The sequence below is a fragment of the Atta colombica genome, unplaced genomic scaffold, assembly GCF_001594045.1.
Source record: "Atta colombica isolate Treedump-2 unplaced genomic scaffold, Acol1.0 scaffold72, whole genome shotgun sequence".
Classification (NCBI taxonomy): domain Eukaryota; kingdom Metazoa; phylum Arthropoda; class Insecta; order Hymenoptera; family Formicidae; genus Atta; species Atta colombica.
The window spans coordinates 281,416-286,433 of NW_017259564.1; the positions used below are offsets into that span (position 1 = coordinate 281,416).

The window sequence follows — 5,018 nt, forward strand, 5'->3', positions numbered from 1 at the left end:
TTTTATTTTTAATTTAAAATTTTTTATATTTTTACTTTTATTTTTTATTATTGTTCTATTTTATTACTTTCTTACTTTTTATTAATTTGTTTTTTTTGTTAATTTATTATATGTTGAGTAAGACAGAGAAAAAACAAGAAAAAATAGATTATAGATTTATGTTTAATTACAATAAGGCAAAAATCGGCAAAGAATCGGAATATGTACATTGAAAATGTTCAAATTGAATGCCTGTGAGTGCTCGGCTGTTTTCTACAATCCACTTTATCTACAATTTAGTAAATTTTATTTTCTCTGTGTACTATACAATGAAATTTTATACTTTTTATACTTTTTTATTACAAAAATGTCATTGCTCATAAGTAATATAAACGTTATAGTCTTAAATTTTGAATTTTTTTCTTTAAATTTTACTCTATTATACTAAATTCTTTAGCAGTTAAATTGTTATTAATATTAGGTATAGTAAAAAGAAATCCATTATTTTTGCATGAAATTGAATGGAAAAATAATGAATTTCTTTTTACTAATATAATCTTGACTAATATAATCTTGACACCTAATATAATCTTGACGCACGCTCGCGAATTTGATGAAATTCTACGGCACGGGAATATTTCGGATGATACGCACGCATACTTTTTAGAAGAATAAGCTTATCTCAGAAAAAAGACTTTCAAATATTGCAAAATATATTCAATATTAATTTAACTGGCTGTTCAAGCCACACTGGATATTATTTGCAAATTTTTTAAATAAAATAATAATTTATTGACATAATAACTACAAATGTTTCGACTTTTTAAACTTGATCATCTTCAATGATCATCTAATAAATTCTAATCAATACCTAATGTTTTATATTCGCAATCTTTATTACACACATAACGTTAAAATCAATTCGAGAAAATCATATATCCTCAAATGTATAAATAGCAATACTCTTATTTGATATCTTGTCAAATGATCTCTTGAAATTCTTTCGAACTGTCCAATTCAAGATTGGCTCTTCAATCATTGTAACAAATTTAATGGCTCCTCAACCATTGTAATGTTTCAAATTGAAACATTAAACTTGCTGATTATATCACTATGAATACTATAAAATATGTTGTATGTTTAATGTTAAATTTTTATACTATTTTATACTATATATAATAAATATTAATGGATTACTTCAATCCTTGATTTGATCAGCCTTAACATATCATCGTTATATTACCATAGAGTGTCTCTTGTCACAATAACAACAAGAGACTAAGGATTTATTATTTTGACTGTGCGTGTCATTGGAAGAGGAAGCATAGGAATTTTTAAGTGAGAGATGGACAACCCAAGATAGAAAGATATGTATTCGACAAATTTTCTATATCACTTTGTTTAATTCTTCTTTTTGTTTTTTACATATATCATTTCAGATACTATTTTTTTCATACATGATGGTTCAGTATCTAACAAAAGATTTTTACGTTTTCTCATTCGAATTCATGTTTTTTTGTCTATGATCTGATATTACTGACAAACAATTTAAATGTTCTTGAATTCTAGTTTTAGTGTTCTTTAAGTTGTCTTTTTGCCTGATCGACATGGCCTCGCAATCCTGCAACTGATCTTATAGACTACACACATTTTGATATATTAGCCAGTTTATCTTTTGCAGTTGTGCTTAATTTTTAAGAATAGCAAAAGCTGATTGTAATTTGAATTTTTTGGATATATTTGAAAACTCTCTAGAACAACTTTTTATAAATAATAAAACACTTTTTTATTTGAGGACTTCACATTTATTAAACTTATCTTTATTATTATCGTTATTTTTATAAATATAATATTTTATTCTTTTATTAATCATGTTAAATATGAAGTGGGTTAAAAATCTAGTGGGTAGCTATTATTTAATAAAATGTTGACGCTATCTTTTAAGTTTTTTTCATCATCCGGATATGTTAATAAAATAGTTTTGTCTAACATTCCATAAATTATTCCTTTTTTATGTACTTAGATAATAATCATTTCCTTCAGTTTATTTAATTAACAACAGTATTTCGTCGAATTGATCGTTTAAATCGTGATAATGTGCCCATCCTTTTCACCCATAGTGGCGGATTTGGTGATACAAAGAAGGGATAGCATTAGAAAGATTATCACTCGGAATACCATTCTATTTCAGATATGTGGATGACATATTAATGACTCCTTCCATCAAGATAGATCACATATTGGAAGTTTTTCCTTAGATGAACATCTTAAGTTTACGATTGAAACAGAAAATAAAAATCAATTAAACTTTTTGATATAATTATAAAATTAATTAGAGAAGAACATTCAATTAAATTTGATTTATTTCATAAAGCTACATTTTCAGGCAAATATTTTAATTATAATTCACAACACCCTGTTGATTTTTATTTTCTGTTTCAATCGTAAACTTAAGATGTTCATCTAAGGAAAAACTTCCAATGTGTGATCTATCTTGTTGGAAGGAGCCATTAATATGTCATCCACATATCTGAAATAGAATGGTATTCCGAGTGATAATCTTTCTAATGCTATCCCTCCTTTGTATCACCAAATCCGCCATTATGGGTGAAAAGGATGGGCACATTATCAAACGATCAATTCGACGAAATACTGTTGTTAATTAAATAAACTGAAGGAAATGATTATTATCTAAGTACATTTGACTGAGGTGTTCTATCTTCATATTCTTCGGAATATCCCTTTCCCTATTATTATTTATTTCTTTCATTAAAAAATTTTCTCCGTGGTAAAATATTTAATTCAATAAATGATATAAATGCAGCTTAATCAATATTTTATTAACAAATCTCAGAAGTTTTGGGAAGATAGCATTATGAGGCTTCCGGAGAGTCGGAGAAAGGTAATAGATTAGAATGGATCATATAAAATTCAATAAATTCTCATATTAACACAAATTATATATTTTTTTTATTATTAAAAAACTTATGGGAAAATCTAATATTATATATATTTTTATACATTTAATTAAATATACATTGTTTTAATTGTATATCAAAATACTAGACAGAAAACGCGGATCTTCTGAAAGATGAGTCATATTGAATACACACATATGTGTCTTTTCTTTGTGTGCGTATTTTAATTCTACTTTAATTCTGAAAAAGGATTTTCAAATGTGTGTAAAAGAAAAAAATAATTAAAAAATAATTAATGTTATATAAAATTTAAGTTTTATCGGTAAAACAGACGTCTTTAGGATCCCCTTAAAACGTTTTTATACGCGTCATCGGCGCCTACTGCCGCGTTCTTTAGAGCTTGGAACTTTTTGGTCTGTCCCGTCGTCTCGTCCCGCTGAGACAGGCATCTCGTTTTATTCGCCTTTTTAGTTTACGCCCGACCGCCGGGCGCCGACGACGTCGTGTAATCGGCTTGTTTATCACCGAAGTAGGACAGTCTGATGTTGATATCTCGTGTTCCCCTCTTTCGTTTTCTTCTCTCCTTTTTCTTTTACTTATCGTGTTTCTCTCCTTTTGAAACTGTTACGATTCCGGGAAGTTTGCCAATCGTCAGACGCATGATGCTTGCCACGTGCTGGAGGATCGTTTAAGTCGGTATGATATAACAAGCGCGTCGTTTCTCCAGTCGTAACTCTGTTCTCTGTATCATATTTTCTTGAAATAAAATAAATGCGTAATCGGATGTTGGAGAGAAAAATAGAATATAGAGAGAAAATTAGAATACATAAGACACAGAGCTGATTCGATATTTTTATTGTATTTATTTTTGTTTTTTAAACTTTACTTTTTCGTTTTTCTTTTTTTCTCCCGAACATCTAATAAGAAAGTATATGCAATAACAAGATTTATTAACCTTAGCAGTTTTAGCAATATTTTAAATAAAAATTAATAAACATTTTTTTATTAGAGATATTTTATTTTTGTTCATATCTAAAAGCAACATAAATGACAATATTTTATGAACGATTACATAAAGTATTTTTTATTGTAAATTATTGTTATAAATATTTTACAAAGCTGTGATAAAATAGATATATTATTCTATTAAAAAATAAATTTATCATTAAAGTCATTGTAAGAAATTATTTAAGATAAAAATTTTTATTCAAGTTATTAAATATATAAATCTTTTTAAATAAAATAATTTTTGTTTTACTAGTTTTTTTATAAGTATTATAAGTATACTCAGAAGTATAAATATAGTATAAGTATACTCAGAAAAATAATTGAGTACATACACTTTAACTAAACATATTGCATATTTGTTGTATTTTAACTACAAAGTATAACATATTTACATAGTATATTTAATATACAAAGTATATTTTATAGAGAATAGATTTTTTGACTAGAACAAAAACAAATCTTATTTTCGCCTTTTCTTTGTTTCTTGATGTGTTGATGGACGCGTCGAGTTATTATTAGTTAAATTTTTCAAATTGATTTTATTCAATCTTTAGTTTACTTATCCAAATAAATTCAATTAAGTCCATTGATTGATCGACAAAATTAGAAATTAAAGATTGTGATCTTAAGATAATAGTTTTCATAAAGGAAAAAGAGAGAAAGAACAGAATTCATGCGAAAATTGTATGTCCAAGAGGGGTTGACGTTTATTTTAATGTCCTGAATTTCTAAAAACAACTCTGATCTCCCCTCCCCCAACTATTCCGATAACTGGACCTATGTGCTACAAAAGAAAATATAATAAAAATTCTAGTAAAAAAATAATAAAAATAAGTAAAATAAATACATGTCTATACTCTGTAATTATTTCGTTATCTATAACAATTGTGCTAATACGATTGTGTTAATATGATGTACTTTCAAAACATACCGTTTTATTACATATTCATTTGGTATATTTGTTATTTATTTGATAATTAAATATGTACATTTTATTAGGTGTGGGAAAAAGTTCGTGGCATTTTTTTAATGCCATCTAACGGGAAAAACGTCACAAACTTTTTCCCATACCTAATAATTCGTGCTTTATTATTAAACAGTAATAGTTAAACA

General features: G+C 26.6%; 1 protein-coding gene across 4 annotated transcripts in view; it reads left to right on the plus strand.

Annotated features, from left to right (window-relative positions):
* LOC108692483 (monocarboxylate transporter 10) overlaps nucleotides 1–5,018 on the plus strand; it is a 55,375-nt gene that overhangs the window by 14,651 nt on the left and 35,706 nt on the right. The window contains exon 1 of one of the 4 annotated variants that reach the window (XM_018200754.1): nucleotides 3,408–3,426. The exons of 2 other annotated variants lie outside the window; for them this stretch is intronic. The gene's annotated coding sequence lies outside the window, so the exon portion shown is untranslated. Of the gene's footprint in view, nucleotides 1–3,407; nucleotides 3,427–3,481; nucleotides 3,594–5,018 lie in introns of those variants that run through there. One more of the 4 variants, XM_018200750.1, reaches the window with a different exon arrangement.